General features: G+C 42.5%; 1 protein-coding gene across 1 annotated transcript in view; it reads left to right on the top strand.

Moving 5' to 3' along the window:
- The first annotated feature begins 16,443 nt into the window (after window positions 1-16,443).
- SPARCL1 (SPARC like 1) overlaps window positions 16,444-24,152 on the top strand; it is a 41,288-nt gene continuing 33,579 nt past the window's right edge. The window contains exon 1 of the mRNA XM_040966837.1: window positions 16,444-16,816. The gene's annotated coding sequence lies outside the window, so the exon portion shown is untranslated. The remainder of the gene's footprint in view (window positions 16,817-24,152) is intronic.

The following is a 24,152-nucleotide window of genomic DNA, read 5'->3' as shown; positions in this document are numbered from 1 at the left end:
GAGGAACAAAGGATGGTTGACTAAATGCTGAATTTAGTCATGCAGGGGGAAGGAAATTCAAGATTGGGACAGAAACATTCTTCAGAAGAAAAAAGATCCAGGGAAACCCAGCAAACAAAGCTGGAGAAAGGGAAAGCGGACACTCCAGAAAAGGATGGCCAAGGGAAGACCATGAACATGCTAGCTGTAGGTTTTGAAAGTGGTTTGTACTATGACTCTCTAGATACTGCAAAAACACAGACAACATGTAGGTTAAAGTTTTTTCTTAAATGACTTTAATTTCAGAAAAGCATCCCTAGGAAACACATCCATGGAATCTGGAGACACACAATTCCCTTCTTCTGTGAGTATTTTTAGTACATGATGGCTCACACTGCTCAAAGGTCATTATGTCCCTCAAGGGAAGGATACCATGGGCACCCATTACTAACCCAGGTTGTCTGTGATGACATCTCCAAGGCAACAAGAAAACAAATGACTTAGAAAGGAGAGGGGAGTGTGTTAACTATAACCCAGGAAAAAGGTTTTCTTAATCTTGGCCTGAGTGTCTTACTGGACAGAAAAATCTTTTCTTGGGAAAACAGAGAGGGTTGGCAATTGGGGAACCCACTCCAGTCATTCTAGAATAGTTAACAGTTCTCCTGGCCACTATCTAGTCAGATGCCAACAGCACCTTCCTAGCTATGACAATCAACAATGTTTCCAGACTTTGCTCAATGAAAAGTCATTCATAGTTCACAGCAGTTGTTTTGCAGTGCTCCAAAACACTTAGTTCATGTTCACTCTTAAAAACTATCCAAAAACCAGCCTGTAGTTTTTGAAAACTACAACCGGAGTAGCAACCCAAAATTTCACAGAAGTGAAAAATCAAATCCAGCATTCCAGTTAGAAACTATTCAATCTTCATGCTTTGGCAGGAAATGTGTGGCTAATCCACACCGACAAGCCCCCATCTGATAAGAACTCATGTTTGCCTGTAACAGGTATAAAAATTTTATCGATTGCTAAAAAGAAGTGGAAAGCAAAACATTTTATTTCTTTGGCCAAGGATGAGTTTCTGGCTTCATTTCTTGCAAGAGAAATAAAGACATAGTTGGGAAATGCACCTGCCTATTTAGCTCAATAGTTAAGTCTTGTCTGGATATAGTGTAAAAATAGGCATTCCCCCGTCTGAACATGAAAATAGCACTTCCTAACAAAAGCTGAAAGCTTCTGAGACCAAAAGATGTTTACTTTAGTATTTTTCTCTGGTGTTTATTTGGGGAGAGTGAGAGCATTCTGGCTGTGGTAAGCAGGTACACGAGGCTCTGGGAGAAGTCTGTAAGGGTGCGCTTCCCCTCAAAGTCTGGTGATATTGATTACTTTTCACATGGCAGGTGGAGACTAGATGTTGTGTTATGTCCTTTAGAAAAGCTGTGGTCAAACTGAAAAAATTGTAATGATCACAACTACCTACCTAATACTTGTATAAAACTTAACCTTCATTCTCTTGGTTGATAAATAGTTATTAAAGATCTGTCATGTAGTTTTGACTCTTGGAATACATTGGTGAGCATAAACAACAACAACAACAAATTCTGCCCTGATAAAGATTTTAAAAATAAGACATAGGTGTGTGTGTGTCGGCGTGTGTATGTGTGTATATATATCTACAGATATAGACATATACACACATAATGTACACAGATATATATACACACATTATTGAAAGCTATAAACAGAACAAGTTGAGCAGGGTAGCTCTCCAACTTTTCTCTAAAGATCCAGCTAGTGGAGTCAGCCTTTGTGGATCATGTTGTCCCTCAAATCTTGTTGCAGATATACAAGGGGTATTGCAGATATACAAGGGGCAGATATATAAGGGGTAGCCTGGCAGGGGGTGAAACTGATTTTCACTTAATTGCAGATTCTGTTTACAATGCAATCAGGAATAACTTTTCACTTACACCCTTCCTTATTCCACAAATAAATGGGGTTTTGTTTGTTTGCTTGTTTAGGGGGTTTTTGTTTTGCTTTGTTTTTTAATGAAAGGATGACATGGAAAAGGGATATGGCTTAAAACAACACCTTGGATACGGTTAAAAAGCAGAAATGGGCATCCAAACCATACTCCTCCCTCAAGCCCTGACCATTCTTTCCCCACACCCTTAGAGTGTCTTCCACCCCTTGGTGTTTTTGCAAGTGCACAATGCATGGAACTCTCTCCCTCTGAGGGTTCCCTCAAGCAGCTTGTGGGTACCAGACTCTACCCACTTTTTCCCAGGTATCCCTGAATATCTTTGGGTTCAAAGGTTCTTGAAGAAAGCCCAGTCCTGTTGTCCTCACAGCCAGGCTGCTTTCCTTCTTGGTACTTTCTAGTTTGTAGTTCACACATTCATCTGAATAGCACTTGTGTCTTCCATGGACTTGCAAGCTTCATGAGAATGGAAATCACTCTTCTCATCACTTTCTCCATCATATCTACAGCGGCCTGACGTCTAGGAGGAGAGCATTGGAAAAGGCTCATGGGAATTTATTCAGCTCCCTGCCTGTGGCCTGAGAAAGCAGTACAGACTCCATGCACCTGCGTGGGAGACCCGGAAGAAGCTCCTGGCTCCTGGATTCAGCTCAGCTCAGCTCCAGCTATTGCAGCCAATTGGAGAGTGAACTAATGGAAGGAAGATCTTTCTCTCTGTTTCTCCTTTTTCTATAAATCTGCTTTTCCAATAAAAATAAATAAATCTTTTTTTTTAAGTTAATGGAAATAGAATTGGTAATGTAAATCCATTTTAGTGCCAAAGATATTTTGAAATCCACGCATAAGTTTTGTATAATGTGAAGCATCTATGAATTTTCTGGAGGCCCCACACATGGGCACTGTGCCTGTGGATGCAATAAACAAAGCCTCTGACAGTCCAGTGCAAGAAAGAAGCAGGATAAGTTCAGATTTTTACAAAGTCAATAAATAAAACAAACAGGTTTTCCTAGACAAGTACAGCTTTTTCTTACATTCTGAGTTTCAAGTGGAGTTTCTCCCATGGTTCTTAAATCAAGAACATGTGCAGGGCCTGGTGGTGTGGCCTAGTGGCTAAAGTCCTCGCCTTGAACGCACCAGGATCCCATATGGGCGCTGGTTCTATCCCGGCAGCTCCACTTCCCATCCAGCTCCCTGCCTGTGGCCTGGGAAAGCCATTGAGGACGGCCCAGAGCTTTGAGACCCTGCACCCACATGGGAGACCCGGAAGAGGTTCCTGGTTCCCGGCTTCGGATTGCGCAGCACCAGCAGTTGCGGCTCACTTGGGGAGTGAATCATCGGATGGAAGATCTTCCTCTCTGTCTCTTCTCCTCTCTGTATATCTGACTTTGTAATAAAATAAATAAATAAATTAATTAAAAAAAAAAGAACATGTGCAAATTTCTAGGAAATATCTTTATGTGATGCAAATATTGTATTTTAAACAGCTGTGTTTTCCAGCATCCTACAATATAGGCCTGAGGGATGCCAACTCACAATCTAATATAAATGAGCTGAAACAAGGAGATCTGGGAGCCCTGTGCACTCAGTGTCCTGGTCTAACACAAAGGTGAAACCACAGAAGAGACGCTGAGGGACTCAGATGGCTCATCCTCTATCCTTCAAGCCTCCTGATTCCCTCCAGGAAGGATGGTGGTGTGTGTGGGCACTGATGGTTGAACATGCTCGGTGCCTTACATAAAGGATAGAGCCCATTCACTCTTTCCGATCAGCTGGAGAGAGTGTGATTATTCAACTGGCTGCTCAGGATCTAGCTTTCACCATTCAGCTAGAGAAAAAGAATGACTCATTAATCCCATTCACTTGTGAGAGATGACTGGTTCATACTCCCCTCTTGTGGCCATTTCTAAGTACGTTGTCCCGCACCCAGGAACACAGAAAGGCAGAGAAGAAATCCAATTTCTTTATTAAGTCAGTTTTTTTTTTGTCTTTTTACAGCAACAAGCCAATTTTTTTAAAGTGCAGGTGTCTAACAGCACGTTAAGATATGAGCCAATAGATTAAGTATCAGATTTCCATTGATGAATGTTTTAGAATGTTTAAATGTCTTAACATTCCAGCCAGAGCAGGTGGAAGAATTGATGAAAACACATAAGAGCACTTGACCATTTATGTCCACAACCCTTAATCACGTTTGCTTTCTCTCAATTAGATTATCTTCAGCTAACACATCAGTAGACCTGGAGTGTTCAGGGAGTATGGGAAGTGGTGATCTCTCAAGTGATTAAAGCAATCCAAAGAGGTCCAGACGTTAATTTGCTGATATTTATCAAGTACTTGTCAGTATAGAGAATCAAGATTATATTTAAAAATGTTCCGTGCTTGCAGATTTTGCTTAGTGAGGAAAAGAGATCTGAATAAAAATAATGATATTACTTGATGAGTTCAAAAAAGCCAAAAGAAAAAATAAGCCAATCATTATCCTATTTCCCTGTGATAGAAGACGAAACCAGAGAGAGGAAATGAAGGAGACGGAGATGAGCCTCTGAGCCCACACACTCATTCCAGGGCAAGAAATGAAACAGTGAATGAAAGCTCTGTGTGTGCATTTCTCTGACTTGTAAATAATACATTTAAAAAGAATTCTGTCTTGGTTCTTTATAAAAATTTGTGGAGTAATGAATACTATTTTAAACAATATATGGAGTTCCACACAAATGTGTGTGAGTTTCTCCAACAATAAATTAGAATGATCAGTTAGCCACATCACAGGAACTGTAAATTTAAGTATAATACCTGTTTCAATCAATTGATGAGGTTCATTAGTCATGGGGGAAGAATTGATTAGGAGATGGCTGGAATTATATTCATTTCACACTTATATAAAACACAGACATAACTATAGAACACAGATAGACCCAAAGGCTACTGATGGGGTTACAATTTCACAGGGAAGGGACATGGGGTAAAAAATGTAAAAATCTAAGTGAGGGATTGGCCTTCTGGCTCAGTGCTAGATGCACATCAGAGTGCTGTTTCCAATCTCACTGCTATGCTTCCAATCCAACTTCCTGATAAAACTCCTGGGAAAGCAATAGATGATACCCCAAGTACCTGAGCCCTTGCCAGTCATATGGGAGACCTGGATGCAGCTCCAGGATCTTGGCTCTGGCCTGGTCACCTTGGCTCTTGCAACCATTTGGGGAATGAACCAGCAGAAATTAAGATCTCTCTGTCATTCTGTCTCTCCCCTTCTCTTTGTGTGTGTTACTTTGTCTTTCAAACAAACGAATCTTTAAAAGAAATGCTCAGTGAAAAGAAGAATAAACTTTTGAGAAAAAGTAGACTAGCAGAAACAGACACTGTGCAAAGCATTCTCATCGTCTCCTTTCAAGTTCCAACTTAGTGAATGCCGCTATAGCCTGTAAGGAGTCCTAGCCTGGCTCTGCAATTCTGCTGCAGACAAACTCTAACTGTGGCCCTTAGAATATACCCAGTCCTCACGGCATCCACACCAAACCCATTGCTCTTTTGTATCTGCAGTGTCAACACAAATGTAAATATCCCTGCTCAGAAAACCAAGAAAGAAGCACAGGCACTGCAACAGATTTCCGGAATAGGATTGCTCCATCAGCCAAGCAGTACTTCTTAGTCTAAAAACATCTTGCTCTGGGATCCTAACACTAGAGCCAGAGAAACATCAGACAGCTTTGTATTAGGAAAACCTTTGGCTATAAAACAAAGTGACCTCACCCATGACAAGTCCCAAGAGCAATCTCCTGTCATGGTGAGCAAGATAGTTCCAATGCACTGAAATCTAAAGAAGCTCATTTGTACCACACTTGAACAAGGAATGGGAACATCAGATAAGTAAGACACCAGACAAATTAGATTCCATCTCTCCTAGGGTGAGGTCTGAACAAAAAAGCGTTATGTAGCTCATGTTGCCGCTACACAGTTGAGTCCAATCCTCCCAAACTGTAGGCAAGCTCTTTCATCTGAGAATAGAACTACACAGAATCCTGGCGATGGATGTGAGCAGCTGCTCTGCTTTAAGCAGCTTGCTTAAAAGTCCATGCCTGCCCTGCTGCTTAAAAAGCAGCATTCCTCCTAGACTGCTAGTAGTTCGTGTGGAAAGAGGAGGAGGCAGTGTCTATGCTATTGCAGAAGGTTCCATGACAACTTCTTTCCTCCTGACCTTCACCTTCATCATCATCATCACTTATTGAGCTCCAGTCCAATCATGTACCAGGCAAAGCACTATATAAGCATCAGTTCTTTTCAATGCATTTCCTCCATGAGGTCAATACCATCATTATCATTAGATTGATAAGGACACTAAAAACACATAGAGCCAGGCCCAGAGCAGTAGCCTAGTGGCTAAAGTCCTTGCCTTATGGGCGCCAGTTCCAATTCAGCTCCCTGCCTGTGGCCTAGGAAAGTAGTCAAGGAAGGCCTAAAGCCTTGGGACCCAGACTCCTGTGTGTAGAAGCTCCTGGCTTCAGATTGACACAGCTATGGCCATTGTGGCTACTTGGGGAGTGAATCACCAGACAGAAGATCTTAAAAACACACACACACAAGGTACTGAAGATTTCTCTGCACACCCCTCCTGAAAGTATTCTGCACCTCAACTGTTGACATACGCCTTGTTAGAGTTATAAGACAGGTTAGACTATCCTAAAATCTGCCAAGTTCAGTAAAAATTATGCTTCAACACTACAAACTGCTAAATACTAAAATGAAAATAGACATGAGACAGCTGAATAGTACCCGATAGCCATTTTAAGGTATATAGCAGCTGGTTGTGTATAAACTAAAATTGAAATGTCAATGAAGTAGTCGCAGGATGTGGTTAAGAACTTGCATTTTCTAACATATTGGTCACTCAATACCATGTCAATTAACTCCATAATGTTGTAAATTGTTGTTGATGTTATGTTGTGGCTTTTCATTGGACAGGATGATATTCTGCCAACTCTGCTTTCAGGCCAGAGATGGTCTCCCCAAGAAACTGATGAGTTTATCTGGGCAATAAGATGCTGGACTCTATGCATGGTACATGCTTGCAATGAAGGAATCATGACTGAATTTAAACTGTATTATTGCAACAAGGTGGAGGAATCCACCATGGGGGGCGGGTATAGGGAAGGGTTGGGGGAATCCCAGAGCCTATGAAACTGTGTCATTAAATGAAATTTAATTAATTTAACAAACACATACACACTGGTAAAATAACTTTTCCAAGGTCACACAACTCAGAGCAATATTACTGGGATTTGAATTCAGGTCTTTTTGACACAGCAATTCTCTACTTTTTATTCTTACTTTTAAAAGATTTATTTATTTTTATTTGAAAGGCAGATTTTATAAAGAGAAAACGAGAGACACAGACAGAGATCTTTCATTTACTAATTATTTCCCAGTTCCTATCACCCACTGGCAAATCTGATCACCAGAACAGAGTGTGGGTTGGGTCAGGTTCGGTTGCAACACAAACCAGTGCACATTACAGAATGCCAAGGTGAGGTGAGCCATACCAGATGTTACCACAGCGCCCAAACAGCACACGTGAGAACCAGGGAGGAAGGGGGCAAAGCCAGCAGGGGGAACGTGGGCTCCCCTGCTAGACAACTACTCCCACTGGAAAGCGTGAGTTTGGATGAGGCAGAGCAGACCAGACAGAGCTACAATACCTGTGAGCCTCATGTGAGCTAGATCAGGGAAAAGCCAGGTTGGGCTTACTGTTCCAACTGGTGCAAGCAAAAATTAGAGTGGGTGAGGGTTGGCTGGGCTTTGCCACATCATCAAATGGCAGAGTCTGGCACTGGAGGCTAAATCTGTCAAGTTAAACTCCAGAAGAACCTGGAAAGTGCATAATCCAGGAATGGGAGTGGCTTAGTAGGGAGATAGTGAGCAACTCCCTCTTGGGTTACCACTCTCACTGGAGAGCACAAAAACCAGGACAGGGGCAGGAGTGGCCACCTGTATGTTTGTGGGCTGGATAGTAGGGTTGGTTGGGTTGAACTAGCTTCAATGCCCATTGACATGTATGAGAGCTAAATGGGATGTGCAACAGACTGAACAAGCCTGTGGTACATACTGGCATGCATGGGGACCACGGTAGGGGCAGGCCTGATGGGGGTTATGCGGAGTCACCCCGACTAGGCTATAGGTCCCACTGGTTTGTGTGAGGGCCGAGTATGAAGTGGGCAGGATCAGGCTGGACTCTAACACCCATTGGTTTGCATGGAGGACAGGGCTGGAAACAGAACTGACCCAGCAATTGCGACCATCAGCATGTACATAAGCTGATTGGGGCGACGGACTGTGCTGGTCCCTGTACCGGCAAGCACACACAAGAATCAGGTCTGGGATCACCTCAGATGAAGTTTCTTTGGAGATGCCTCCAACTGAACTGCTGATCTTAGAAGCCCAATCATGAAGAGACTATGTCAGCCAGTGGATTCTGAATAGATTTCATTGTGCTTGGAACAGTGAGATTAACAGCAATTCTGAACTGTTGAACTACCAAAACTGCTTGAGCAGGACCCTTGGAGCATGTCTCACATTAGGGCACCTCAGATGGGTGGGAGGCTGGGTGGGAGGCTGGGTGGGAGGCTGGGTGGGAGGCTGGGTGGGGCTTCTCCCTTTGTTTCTCCCCTGACCCCAGATGCAGGGGGAAAAAATGATAATATTAGTGTGGAAAAAAAATGATAATAATACTTTTTTAAAAAGTAAAGATTTGTTTACTCTTATTTGAAAGGCAGATTTTACAAAGAGAAAAGGAGAGACACAGTTAGCGATCTTTTATTCACTGGTTATTCTCCAAATGGCCACAATGGCCAGAGATGAGCTGTTCTAAATCCAGGAGTCAGGAGCTTCCTCTGGGCCTTCCATATGTGTGCCTGGGTCCAAGTGTTTGGGCCATCCTCTACCACTTTCCCAGGCCAATAGTCAGGGAGCTGGATGGGAACTGGAGCACCTGGGAAATGAAATAATGCCCAAATGGGATGCTGGCACTTGAGGTGGAGGATTATCTTGCTATGCTTCTTTCAGGAAAAACAATGAACTCTTTGGGCTGGAATCCAGCATCATATGTCTTGTACTTTGGCAATGGATTTGATGGTCTCTGTTCATGGTGAAGTATCATCAAACTAGACACCTTTAACATTGATTAAAGCTTTTTAGAGGAAAAAAACACAAAATTTCTTGCTATTATGAAGAAAGACTTTAGGGATATATGTAAGGTGGCAGAATCTTAATGATCATCTACTCATCCACAGGTGCAAAATATTATCACGTACTGGGATCAGATTAAATTGACATTGGGTTTTTCAGTATTTTCAGAAGAGAACAGTATTTACTAGTGTTTATTAAAGTCATCAATTTCTGTCCTGAGGCCACTGAAACTTTTCTTCTTTGGCTTTCAGCTCTGTTTCTTTGAAACAGCTCTCCCCTCGACCCTACATTTAGGCATTCTTGTCTGGGTCTTCTCAAGGGTCCTTATACATCTCCAGCTGTTGTCTCCCACTGCACATTGTCCTGCTGTTTCTCCCTTGGGGATATCCTCCTTGTGAAAATCCACATGATGTCAGCTCTGGCCTGAAGCATACAATCACACCACATGTCACCAGGCCTTTCCCTTCCTGCTAAGCCCCACTAGTTTGCTCGTGATCACCAGCTCCATTGGGCATGTGAGGATGCTGGCTGCCACCCACATCACCATGTACTGTGACTCTGCTGAGTTCTTCCTCTGCCACTGAACCCCACTACCATAGCCACCCTGAGGGTGCCCACTGTGGGCTGTTGCACATGTCTGGAACATGCCAAAGACTGAGATGCCGCAGCCACTCTGTGTACTCACATACCAACACCTGCTGTGCTCTGTGCTACACAGAATGACATGGGTATAAAAGCAGGGATGTCTGTGTCTTGTATTTCTTTGAGATTCTTTTGAAATGGCTCATTCCATCTAATTCTAGAGTTTTCCCCTTTCCAGGTTGCAATTGGATCTATTGAGAGCTGGACTGGAGTCAGATCTGCTGAATATTTTCTATTCCTCCAAAAACTACATTGCTAAGCTATTCTTGTCTGCCTAGCTTCCTGTTCATTAGAACTAAGCCTTTCCCAAAAAGTCTATCTTGTGCCATTGTTTGCTTGTTTCATTGGCAGAGAATTTTGTCCTAGGATGAATCATGCCTAAGGTTTCACACATGCCCAATTTAAATAATGAAAATCTGAGATTTTCTGAGTAGGTGGTACTGAGATGAGACTTGGGGGCTTTATGCTGGAATGGATTAGGAATGTTGGGGTGGGATAAATGTAGTTTACACATGGGAAAGATGTAAATATTAGAAGGCGGGGAGTAGACTAGTATGGGATGAATTGCGACCCCCCCCCCCCAGAAAAAAAAAATCATGATCACGCCTCAATCCCTTTTGTATGGAAAGGTGATCCTATTTGAAAATAGGTCTTTCCAGGTGTAATAAATTATGATGAGGTTATAATGGATGGCAATGAACTGCAACTTGATGACTGGCACTCTTAGAAGAGAAGAGAATGTACGGATTTGGAAGACACACACACGGGAGAGAGAACTCTGCAAAGACGGAGCAGAGAGTGGTGTGTTACACCTGTGCCAAGTAACACACCCTGCATTTCTGGGAGTCACCAGGAGCCGGGCAGAGAGAAGAAGCATTCTTCCACGCAGCATTCAGAAGCAGCACTGCCGGCTGACATTTTTGTTTCACACTTTTACCCTCAAGTTCACCAAGAAAACAAGCTTCTGAAGTTTGTGCTGATTTATTAAGACAGTCCTAGGAGCCCAGGGCCCAACTCTCACAACACAAGCATGGGATTGGCATGGGGATTGCTGCTCCATTCTGTTGGCTCAGTTCTGTCATTTGTTTGTGACTTTCAAGCAGCTACCTCTTATTTTTATCTGATTTTCCTTTCTATCCTGCTCTTTATTTCTTCTCCCTTCCTCCTTTCTTAACACCTAGCATTAAAAATATATTTTTCCACCTTTTCCCTAAAACTTTTTCCAACAGAATCTGCTAATCTTCCATCCCTAATTAAAATCTACTTTCTGAGGGGAAGGAAGAATACTGTGGCACAATGAGTTAAAGTGCCATTGTGTCCTTTCAACTTTCAGCTACTCCACACTCTCAGTCCAGCTGTATGCTAATTCATCTGGGAAGTAGCAGGTGATGGCTCAAGTACTTAGGTCCCCACCATCTTCATGGGAAGCTCAGATGGAATTTCAGGCTCCATGTGGCCATTTGGAGAATGTGCCAACATGCAGAAGATGTGTGTGTGTGTGTGTGTGTGTGTGGCCCTCTTGCTCTATCATTCTGCCTTTCAGATAAACAAATGAAACAGAATAAAATGGCCATTAAAAGTCAGCTTTCTAGGGCCCGGCGCGGTGGCGCAAGTGGTTAAAGGTCCTCGCCTTGCACGCCCGGGGTCCCATATGGGCGCCGGTTCTAATCCCGGCAGCCCCGCTTCCCTTCCAGCTCCCTGCCTGTGGCCTGGGAAAGCAGCCGAGGACGGTCCAAAGCCTTGGGAACCTGCACCCGCGTGGGAGACCCGGAAGAGGCTCCTGGCTTCGGATAGGCATAGTATCGGCCCGTTGCGCTCACTTGGGGAGTGAATCATCGGACGGAAGATCTTCCTCTCTGTCTCTCCTCTCTGTATATCTGCCTTTCCAATAAAAACATAATAAAAATAAATCTTTAAAAAAAAAAAGTCAGCTTTCTAATTTTCTTGCCCCTGATCCTTCCTCTGGGTGGGAAACACACACCTCCTACCTCAGACTTGGTCACACGACTTGCTGTGGTCATGAAACACAGACAAAAGTGAAGTTTATCACAACCGGGCAGTTGTAACAAGCAGACAGTTTGCACCTGTCTTTTGCTTCCACCAAGAAAACAGCTCCACCATCCTATTCCAGAGTGAAGAGACAGAACTGAACTGCAGCACATCTTCAAAAACCATGGGGTCTAAAGAGGAAACAAACAAAATCCTAACACTTGGAGGCTACGGTAAAACCTACCCTGGCAGATGCTCTCCATACTCATCCTAACCTTCAATGGCAATGCCACCCCTTTCGCCCACTGATGAAAGCCAAACTGCTTAGGCTGGTTTCTAAAATTAACCCAGCCCTACCCTTTATTTCTCCCATTGCAGGTGTTTTTTTCTGCTTCAAATTATTACTACAAAAATGATAGTGAATTACAGCAGCCATGGAATACTTAGCAGATCCTTGTGTTCATGCTATTACTCTTGTTGACTTGTTCCGTGTGTGCCAAGCCTGTGCTGAACATCTGATGGGAGGTGTGGCTAAGCCTATAGAAGGACTGGTAGGGAGAGCCAGCATTGCGGCTAGTGGGTTAGATCCCTGACTACAACACCAGCACTTCATATAGAATGCTGGTTCAAGTCTTGGCTATTCTATTTCAGATCCAGCTCCCGGTTAATGTGCCTGGGAGGGAAGGAGAGGCTGGTCGGTCCAACTGCTTGGGCCCCTATCTTTCGTGTGGGAGATGCCAACAGATTGAAGATCTCTCTGTCTCTCCTGTGACTCTGTCTTTCAAACAAACAAATGAAATCACACACAAAAAAAACCACGAAAGAACAAGGAAAGGGGCTGACAGAGATGGCTATCACTACCTCTGCAAGACCCTGTAGTAAAAAACTACGGCTGTGAGTGCATGACTAAGATAGAGTTGAGCAACGTGCTAGAGTGCAGTGTAAGGATCTGATGGTCATTCTGAGGCTCAGGGAAGATCGCACAGCAACTGAGTCAGAATTGAGACCCAAGTGCAGGATTCAGAATCAGACCTACAGAGAGCTCATGATTAAGGTCAAAAAAGACATGATGAAGTGCTATGCACTGAGGTGCTGCCCCAGTATATTGAAGTACTAACCCCCCCAAACTAGTTGCATTTAAAGACAGAGCCCTGAAAAGAGATATTAAGGTTCAATGATGTACTAGGTTGAGGACATAGTCCAACAGGATGCCTCCTTGGCAGAGAAAAAGGCACAGATGCTTACATGCAAAAGGGAGGAGACATGTGTGGATCTGGTAGAAGGCAGCCACCAGCAAGCCCATGGGAAAGGTCAAACCAGCCGGCACGTGGACTAACAGCCTCCAGAATGGTGTGAGTGAATAAACCTCCAATGGGTAAGCCACCCAGGCTGTAGTATTCTGTGGTAGTAGCTTTCAGAAACTGGCACAGTCGGTTAGCAGGGAACAACAGGGCCTTACAGGCCAAATCCTGGCCAAGATTGCTAGAGACATTTGTCATTGCAAATTCCCTTCACCCTTCCTACCCAGGGTTCTCACTAGTCCACTGAGATCACGTGACCTCTGACACTGGGTGTATGTGTTCTCTCCCAGTTGCCTCACAGGCAGAAACTGTGATATTCCTCTAATGACTCAACTCAAGACTTGTGCCATGAGTCACAAAGCAGCTCATTATGTCTTGGGGTTGAATGCATTCATCCCTCAACATCCATAGGGGTCTGGTCCAGAACACCCCTGACCCCTCCACAGAGGGCAAATGCTCAATGGTGTGATCTTTGCACCAAATCTACTGCATCCTTCTTTATACTTGAGATCATCTCCTGCTTATTTATACTCCGATATAATGCAATTGCTCTGAAAATCATTGTATACTGTAATATAGCTTAGAGAATAGTTGACAAGCACATAAGTCTGTATACATCCAATACAGATGAGGGTTTTCGTTTTGGCTTAGATTGTGCATTTGTGGTTGATTGGATCTCCCTATGCAGAACCATGTACACTGGACCAACTGAACAGAATTATCTGGTTTTACTTGAATTAGGGCTTTTTTTTTCACCTCATAGAAATCCTGGGTAGAGCAGGAGATGAAGAAAGGAGTTCCTGAGAGGCTTTGTGAGCCAACTGGGGCTTTCATCTACTTCCCAAAGCAAATATTAACACTGAAGAGTTAAAAAAAAAATCCAAATTAGATGCTAGCATTTGTCATTGCCTCTGACCCACACTGACGTGATATGGTCCAATACTGTTACAAGTTTTTTGTCCAAATTCTTCCGTCACATTTGGAGACTGCACATATTTTGTGAATCTGATCGACAGCTCCATCTGGTAGGTGGGTGGTATTGTGGGTTTATTGTCTTCAGCTCCATGAGCTGTAAACTGTTTTGGAAATGGCAGTTTCAGAAACAATAAGAGCCTGGATATCTGCCAATGAATATTCCCAAAATAAAGTCATGCTTAAAAGACATTGTGAGTTCAAGGGCCTTTCATCTATTTTTTAATTCGCTTTCATGTAGTTTCAAGAAGCTGTGGATCTTTTAAATCCTGCTGTAGGTTAATAAGAAAGCCTGTGAAAATAAAACTTTGCCACAAATGAACTTTTATATTTCAGAGATGAACCCAGTTTGCTTCTGTCAAATTCTACATTGACGGCTCATATAAGAAATTTTATTTTCATTATTTCATAGACACCGAAAATATCCACTTTGGTATTGGGACAAAAGTTTGTGTTGGTCAAATCTTTTTCCCATATCCTTCTAGCTAAAACTTCCTCTATGCAGCCTCATTAAATTGGCATAACTACCTGGAATCATCGCAGATAAAGCTTTCATGGCCTAAATGCTAGTTAGGACAAAAAGTGAGAATGTCTGATCCCGAAGATAATTCTCTTTAACCTTTGGGACATAATCCTCAGACCAGCTTCTCCCACATACCCTGCAATAGCCTTTGCTACTCCAGGGCCCTGTAAGAGACAGCTGGGGAAGCGGGGCCTGTGTCTCCCACACCCCTGTCACCAGATGTGCACAGACACAGCCCAGCCCTTCATGCTTCCTTTGAGGAGGTGGCTCCCACGCCAGACTGTGCCTGAGGAAAAACACCACATTGTCTAGGGTAAAGAAAGAAGGACGTCACGTCCTTTCCTCCCTTCCCTGGACAAGCCGTTGGGAGCAACTCATCCTGATCCTAGCGCGTGAGATGGCTCCCAGCTGCACAGCGACTCACTTTTGGTTCCTAGGCAAACTGCCCAGTTTCCTCTGTTGAATTCCCCCAACTGCAAACTAGAGATAATTCTTGTTACCCTTTGCTTGCTGTGGTTGGTGTTCAGATAACAAAGGGTGCAAATGTCTCTAAAGTGCTCTGAAAAAGTTGGCTGAGGTTGTGTTTGTCCAGAATTGCAGGTGGTATTGGGTTGGGGTGGGATAGGGCATATTTCTATTTTGTTTTGAATCGCATTGTTTAACTTTTGGTCAACCTTTGGCCTAGATTTAGAAAAACTTATTTTAATTGCAACCACTCAAGTAATGTTAATGTCATATTTGCAACATGCAAAGCTCTGTGTTAGGCACCTGGAGAACAGAAAGCAGTCACTTCCTCTACCTTCAAGGAGTAAGCCACGTGCTCAGGAAAAGGTGTGATACACTTACTGTAGCTCGGGGGTTACGGTAGACTAGCCCAAGTTTAGTCCTTGGTCAAGGTAATTGATCTCGTTACTACTCAGCCTCCCTCAACTTTTGTTTCCTTTTATGCAAATCAATACAGCTACTATACATGAGTGCCCGTTAGGATAGCAGAGCACATTCTACGTGGCTGACTTATTTTCACTTACTTAAAACTCAGAAGAACTGTCTGATATAGATAGTATTATCATTTTCATATTTGCTTCTGCATCTTACAGATAAGAGCCCTCAAGCTGCAAGAGGTATGTGACTTGCCCGGAGTCAAGCAGTTCAGGGAGTAAAAGGACCAGGATGCAAGGCCCAGCTACTTAACCACCATACTTGCAGACTTAGCACCACACTACGCTAGCCCTCAAATGGGAACACGGCAAATGGGATACACTTGTGAGGAACAAGGCTTATGGTGCATAAAAAGCTGTTAGCATGGTGTCTGGCACCTAATTCATGAGCAGTAAGTGTGGAAGTAGCAGCAGAAGAAAAAGGATGTGTATATAAATAATAAGTGAGAAAAAGCCCCCACCTTTTGTCACATTACATGGGAAATTTCTTATAGACCAACCACTCAACGTGGGGTCACAGCAGGGAGCTGCAGCAGGAGTAGAAAAATCTGTGAACTGCAACATCTCTGTAAAGACGTACAAGTCCTCTGCGCTGTAACGAGCAAGGGCGCACATGCACACACATTTCTGAAGCTCGTTCAAAGAAAGGATGAAGTGTTTACTGTGTCTGCTGTTAAAGTCCAGACACCCGGTGAGAATAGCACTGCAAAAGTACAACGCCTCCCCCATCCTCCTCCCCCTCCCATTAAACCCCTACCCCCAGTTTCCTTTAGGAAGAAACAACAGCATGGAGCTTTTTTCAAAGTCTTAAAATAACGTCCCCTCCAAAGGGATCTTGCTTACAAAACCTTACAGAGTTGTTTGAAAAAAAAAATGCATGCAGAGCCAAGTGCTTATATTCTAGCCAAGTTAGGAGAGTCAGAACAAGAGCTTCCAGGGAAGGGCCGTTAACTCCATCCACGCCAGCAAAATTTGCTGTTTCTCTTTGGGTTTGCACTTTCTGGACCACAGCTCGCGCCCTGCCAGAGAAACCCAGAGATCTGCAACCAAAATGCTGACAGCCTGAAGTACGCGCTGGTGCCGACCTCCAGATTCTCCTCTGTCACTTCAGACTCTGCCTGGTTGGCAGAACAGCAGCATTTCAACTCCAATAGCCTTGAATGTGTTTCTGGGCAAAGAAGCAGAGCTAATAAGGGAAGAGATTCAAGGAGTTTCTCCTGGGTATTTGTCCAACTTTGATTCCCTGGCTGTACACAGAGGGGATTCAACTTCATCTTCAACCAGGACTCGGCTTGCCCCAGTCAGCTACCTGAAGGTAAATTTTAATAAATGCATAGTCTCATCTGATTCTATTTCTTTAGCTGATTTGCATGACCTGGTAAAACTGATGCTTTGCCTAAAATGATAAAAGTCGTTTGTTGACTAAATATTCTTTTGCAAAATTTAGAGAAAAAAGCTACTAACAGAGAATTCTATCATTTGTCTTCATATTTCTTTTCTTCCTTCAACATTAAACCATAAGCAGTAATAAACGGCAATGGCTTTAGTACAGACCAAGCATAGAAATTCAAAACTGTTGCTAGTCTGGGTTGCATTTTATATTTATTGAGTCTGAAATACTTTACCAAAGTAAAAGAAACTAAAAGGAAAGTCATTTTTTAACTTTCAAATCATAATTTTTATGTATTTTGGTGTTTAAATTGTCTAGTTATTTAATCATCATTGTAGCCCTAATCTGTACCTCCATGTGGAAATGAGATATTTTGATTTTCCAAACCAAAAGAAAAAACCTATATTAATATGCCCTAATTTAATTATATTCACGTTATTGTGACTATCATCGCTTTCCTAATTAACTCTTGCTGCTTTGTAACTTTCTCTTGCCTCCTACTAGTTTTTGATAGGATAATATATGCACTGAGACAAAATTTCTCTAATTCTCCATGTTTCGTTTAGAAACGCCAAAGCAGGGGAGAGTCGCATTAAAGCGCTAGAGAGATGGTGGCGGCTGTAACATTGTAAGATGCTGTCCTAACAGCAATGAGGCCAGTCTTGCTTACTCACTCCTGCAGCCCCTCAAGGTCATTCTGCAGGAGAAATCCCTGCTTTCATCTGCAGATCAATAGTGCTGAAACGCTACACCCAGAGGGATCCAGGGAGAACATCTCCTCTGCACCGCCTTTCATCTGGAAAGAGGTTAAATATGTCACCTTGGCAGACTATCTGAGCTTGCCTCTGGCCCAGGGCCAAAGCACACTGAGCAGAAATGCTCACCAGGTCCACTTCAGCAGAACACTTTCTTCAAAAACGCCCCTCTCTCTCATGGATACCAGCTTTTTCATTTCATGGTTACAGCTATTATAAACTATGGCTATTAAACAAAAGCCATTAACGTTAAACAAAAGGGAGGATTTCTAAATATGTGTTTCTGATCAGAGAGCAGAGCCTAGCAAAGCAGCACAGTCTATTTCACCTACTTATATCCAATTAACAAATGGTTTTCCACATTGGGGAAAAGAATATGGATGAGTTACTCATAAACTTTCAGAGAATTTCAGTACTCAGAATTATGCTGCCAGAGATTCCTTTCCAGGTCCTTTTGGACTTAATCCCCACTAGCCTCTCATGCCATAGCTTCACTTTATCATCTAAGTAAACATAATAAACAGTGATGACAGAGATGAGATGACTGGTGATACATATCTGGATAAGTCCAAAACATCATTCATTTCAATTTCTCTAGTCTAATGTTACTAAGCTGACTTGTAACAGGACACAGACATTGCTAGCTTAGTTGACACTTAGCACAATATCAGAAACACATTGAGAACCTGTTATTTGTTCTACCCAGAACAGCACAGACAACTTGCTAGAAGAGCTGAGGTGTCCTTAAGTCCTCAGAATGATCTTTTGTGGTGAAGAAGGGGGATCCTACAATCTCCTTATGGACCTGACTGCTGAGAGATACCCTGCCAGGTGGGGGTCTGGTTGTCCGGTTCTTACAGGGCCTACAGGGCATCATCTGCTGCAAGCAAAGCTTAACTTGGTATGGCAAGCCTTCCCAGCTAGCATGGCTTGTGTTTGGGGCATCACAGAGCATAAACTTAATTGATTTCTCCCAATGTAGGTAGCAGGTCCAACAAAGGGAATGAGACCGTGACTCTGCTCTATATCTGATTGCATAAACCTAGTTTATAGAAGTCACCATAGATCTAGTTTATGTCCAGGCTTCAGTACTAAACATGACTGTGACCTTGGCCCAATGGCTTAGTCCCTTTGTGCTTCTGTCCTCTCATTTGTAGAAAGGAGATCTTGAAGTAAAGAGCTTCCTTGTAGATTTGTTATTAAGAAGTGAGTGCAGAAAGCCACTATGATACCTGAAGAAATAAAAGCAGTAAATCAAGCCTAGCTTCTGAAAAACTACTGGTCTACCTAAAGGTCCTAGCAAAACCCATGGAAAGAGTTGACTCTAGGGTTTAATTTGGAGTCTCTTCCTGTGCCCATGAACATTTTGCTCTGTAATAAAACATCAAAGCCAGGATGATGGCTATGAGTCAGCTCAGCAAGGTGGACAGAGCATAGCTTGAGAATGTGTGATACACCTGGGCTAGGTTTGTGATTCTGCCTCTGATAAGTATGAAATTGGGCCGTCCTTTCAACCCTTCAGGACTTAGTAGACCCATCCCTGAAACAAAATGGTGGTAATAGCCACAGGTGGGGTTGTGGTAAGAACCAAACCAAATGCTTATCTAATGCCAGATATAGCATTGGGAAATAGCATTGGAAATTTTCTTGGTTGCCTGTTAAGAGGTCTCGTGTCAAGGAGGTATCTGGTAGCACTTGGAATTAATGTAACTGGTTGCAAAATTGGGGATCAAAAAGGAAATAATTTTTGAATGGTCTTTTGTTTTGAACCCAAAGAAATGTGACACTACTGCATTTCCCTGGGGAGCCTCCACATGAGGCCATTTGTTACCATGAGTCCCTACCACTCCTTCAATTAGCAGCTTCTCCATGGCCAAGTCAAAGGAAAGCGAGGAGACTTTGCTGTTTGGTCTTGCCAGTGCACAGAAAAGAGAATAAAGACTGCGGTTCAGTCAATTCTGTTTATTGGCCTACTTGGACAGGGCAGAGGGCCTCCAGCGTTTTTCCTTTCGCATCTTTTCTGAAGGCAAGAATAGGGATTTTTGACTTGTTCTAGGGGGTCCTTTTTTCCTCTTTCACTGAAATTCAAATGAAAGGGAGTTTTTGTTTAGTTTTTTTTCTTTGTGTTTTGTTTTGGTGAGCCTCTCCCCGATGTTCCTAGCATTGAAATGTCAGCTGCTTATTCTGGCTGCGTGTAGCAGGAGCACCCTGTCGTCATAGCAATGAAAAGGAATGGAGACTCAGGACTCTGTGAAACATCTCTCAGTCTGCTTTAAAAATCCTTCTTTAGAAATGCAGGCTCCAGGCCTGGCCTGCTTCCCTCCGATTATGCAACTAACTTATGTACGCCATTATAGGAGCTAAATGTTTCCTTTAAAGAATCAGTGAATAGGTCTTAAGAAAATGAACAAGAAAGCTGTTAAAACAGTGGCCAGTTGACTATGGGATGCAGTGGAGAAACAAGAGAGAGGGCAAAAGAAGGGAACTAGACCTGGCTTCATTTGATAGCATACACGGCAGATCCTAGAATAAACCCAATTTCCAGGTTCCTCCTGTCTTTATCATGGTTATGTAGCAGTTAACCAGAGCGGTTCTGGAGCCCACTATCTGAACTTGAAGCCTGGTGCTCATACTCTTGAGATCATATGTCTCATCTGCTCTGTGTCTCTGCCTTCTTATTACCTGGTCCATGGCAAACGTTGGCTGCTGGACCCAAAGCCTGAATTTCTTTCATTATCAAACACAAGAAGCGCTACTTAATAAGATCATTGTAGGAGTAACTGAAATGGTTGATGTAAATTCTCAAGAAGTAGCAATTAGTGTCATTCTTTCCATGGCCACATCTACCTTATATAGGAATGGCCTTTTTGAACTTGAAGTCTCCCAGGCAATAAACTATAATCAATAGTGGCCTCAGAATTATCACAGCATAAAGAATGAACCTTGGATTTCTAAATATGTATACATTTGTATCTTGTTTTTCTCATGTTAACACAAAGGCAAAAAGTATGAAAACATTTTTCATCAAAATGCTTCTGATTAATGTTTCTATTTTACTTTCTCCAGTAATTTTCTGGGCCATACGATTATATAAGTAAGTAATATTTTTATCTTATTGCTCAAATAACTAAGTATTTCTTGTCGTATATCAGGCAAAATCCCAGAGGCAACAGGAAGCCATGAGAGAGAGGGGCTGTGCTCTCATGGAGTTTAACTTGTGCTCTGGGAGTCAGTCGCTAGTAACTATCTTATCAACAAAAACCACATACATTGAACATAAGGTGACCTTGACCAGGAAGCCAACTTTGATTTTTCTAATGAAAAGATCCTGCATCAAAGGTTTTGGCCAGCCTTAATGTACAAAGCAGTACAATGTACAAAGTACAAAGTACAAAGTAGTACAATGTGGACTTAGGACATTTCCTCTGTTGTTACATATACATGTTTAAAATCTACCTCACTCTACAAAAATGATCTTTTTGATTCTCACAGTACCTGAGATGATTGTGTTAAAACTCCTCAGAAGCATCTGTAACATGTGTCTGTGTTCAGTGGATCCACTCTGTAATGACCAAATGCAGAGCATATCACCCACCTTTCAGCATGTTGCTCCCAACACACCTGCAGGAATCTGCTGATGTTGCAAAGCTAATCCTCATGCCCAAATCCCTGGTTGACGGACCTGCTTACTATATCACTTTTTTTTCTAATGCTCTTTCAAGAGCTTACATTAAACCCACATATCTGTGGGGATGGTTTTCTAAAATCATGAAATTCTAATTCTTGTAATAGTGAAGTTATACCTCAAGAATAATAACCAGATCTGCTCTGAATTTCTTTGTCTCCATTTTCATCTATTCTACCAAGATGATTTGCTTAAAAACAAATATTACTTGAAATCATTTCAGATTATTTTCCCAAATTGTAGCTTGTTATTTGTCTTAAAGTAAGGGAATTATTATTGCTTTATGATGTAAGAGACATCAAGAACACTAGGCACACAAGGCAAACTCCTTTTTTTCAGTATAATTTGGGTGAGGGGTAAGACATTCACATTCTGGTTAAAAACATATGGTATATAATTGAATGATGAAATGAGGCCAATGGGATAACTGGACCTTTGTTCTCAAAAAGTGCATAAGTAGCATGATGCTGAGTCAAGGTTAGTAAAGGCTTTCTCTGATGTGAAGACTGAATGGAGGTTGGTTGGTTTTCTCCGTGTATGTATGCGGTGTGTGTGTGTGTGTGTGTTGAGTGATAGTGAATGGCAAGAATGGGTGCTGGCAAGAGAAGTGGAAACAGCTTGCTCAAAAACCCAGAGGCAGGCAAGACCTCTGTGCTATTCAGGAAAAAGAAGGCCAGCTCGCCTGGGAGCAAGAGCAGGCCAGTGGGAGCTGCAATCCCTATGCACCTTGCCATGAAACACCCTGCTCTGAGCACTTTATACTTGCACTCTTTGCTTGATTCAGATTTAAAGCGTTAATCATGGAACTCTCGGTAAACCCAAAGCCCTGAAGGGGACGAGCCACATCTACGCCTCACTGGGACCCATATGGTAGCAGGTTCAATTAGGAAAGATGGTGGCAGATACAGGTGAGGAGTTAATAAAAGTCTGTATCGTTAGGTCTGGGTTTATCATATATACTCCCCAGGCTGGGACAGCTCAATGTTAGATGGTGACTCAGCAGAGAGCTCAAAATAGAAAAGCATCTTTTACATCCTTGAGAGGGCTTCAATGCCAAGCCATAGAGCTCTCCCTAGAGACTCATTAATACTTTGAAAGCCTTAAAGCACCAGAGTTAACTGCAGATCAGGTAGCTGCACATATGCCTCAGCCAAAACACAGCAAAGGGATTTGCTCTCTGCTAACAAAGCTTTGTCTATTATGTGAAGACAAGGTGAAGGAGAACATTCTGTCAGAGCCTAATCATGAAGTAGCTATAATCATTTTGTTTACTACATTTCCCAGAAAGGAACTTTTCCATGGTTAAAATACCCACTAAAAATAGCAGCCTACAGGCTTGCTCTGATCTAAACTAATTCAACAGAAGATACCTGGCCTTATTTGGAGACATGGATGCCAACACTGCAGGAAAGTATAAATCAGCATTAATAAGAAAAAGAAAAGAAGAGGGAAAGCAGCCAATGAAATCTCTCCTTCTAGAGGACATGGGATGTCTTTTTCAGTTCAAGTGACTTTAGATGAGATACAGATCGTTAACAACTATCAAGCAGTCATCATCTGACTTGAAAATCAAAGACGTTAAGCAAGTTCCCTTGATCTGCAGGGAAAGAGAAGGACTCATAAGCTGTGCAGAGGTTACTGGCTCAGGAGCCAATGATGGAGATGGGCAGGTAGAGGCAGGGGTTACCTGGGGCATCTCAAAACAACATAGAAAACTTCAATCAGAAAGTCCTGAAGTATAATTACCAGCATGTTGACTTAAAAGAAGTCATGACACAGCTGATACAAGGGAGAAATTCCATTCCCTCTCCCAAGGAATAGATGTACTCTAAGTTCATCTTCAGCTTGCTAATGAATGCTTAGGAGCAAAGGAAAAGAAAAGCAGGATCAGAAGAAAGGCATATAGTGAGGCAAGGGAAAGCCAGGGAAGACATCGGTTAAGCTAAGTTCGTAGAAGTGACAAGGTCATATGCAGAAACTTCAATGTTCTAAATTAATTGGTATTCCAAAAACTTATAGGCACTGAAAAGAAACAAAAAACAAAAACAAAAAACCTACTCCAACCTTACTTTAAATTTCTAGAAGATGCTGTAGAAACCAAGATGGAAACAATTGTAGAAAAAATAATGCAAAATTAACTATGTAAATATATCTTGGGAACCATGACTGTGTAAATTCATTATTAGAACCAAATGGAGAGTGATGTTTCAGGATGTGCCAAATTTTAGAGACAGAAGCTTCAAGACAGAGAGATAGAGAAGAGTCACGTGGTTTCATTCAGTGGGATGCCATGTGTTCCCTACCAAATTCAGTGTCTTACCAGTGATTGACTCACACACACAGCTTTCCACCCTTGACCAAAATCATCATGCACTGAATCTTACAGGCCAGAGCTAGCACCACTCTATCAAACTAGAAGATGGTTGGCCAAACGCAAGGCCCACGTTCTTTTTATTTCATTTTGATGATGTTTACATAGTTGATCAATTTGGAGAGGATCAATTGTTAAGGGAAAGTGGGTGAGGCCACTGTTTCCAAACCTTCTTTTTCTTCCTCCTATATCTAGGGAAAAAGGGAGATAAAGGAAGAAACTGCACCCAGGCTACCACCTGCCTCAGTACCCAGGGTTAGGGTTAGGATACCCAGGTACCCCAGTACCCAGGGATGGGGAACAGCCACCCAATATCGTCCCAGGGTCCCCAATGTGGAGGATACTCCAAGAGTTGTGTGTAACTGGTTTTGATAATTCTAAAATGCTGTCAATCTCACCAATCCAAGGATAAGGAAAGCCTTCCAAGATCCATAGTTCACCTTAGAGTCT

This window comes from Ochotona curzoniae, unplaced genomic scaffold, assembly GCF_017591425.1.
Source record: "Ochotona curzoniae isolate NIBS_2020 unplaced genomic scaffold, NIBS_Ocur_1.0 scaffold_4506, whole genome shotgun sequence".
NCBI lineage: Eukaryota > Metazoa > Chordata > Mammalia > Lagomorpha > Ochotonidae > Ochotona > Ochotona curzoniae.
The sequence above is the reverse complement of the archived record's forward strand: the minus strand, read 5'-3'. Positions and strand labels throughout refer to the sequence as shown.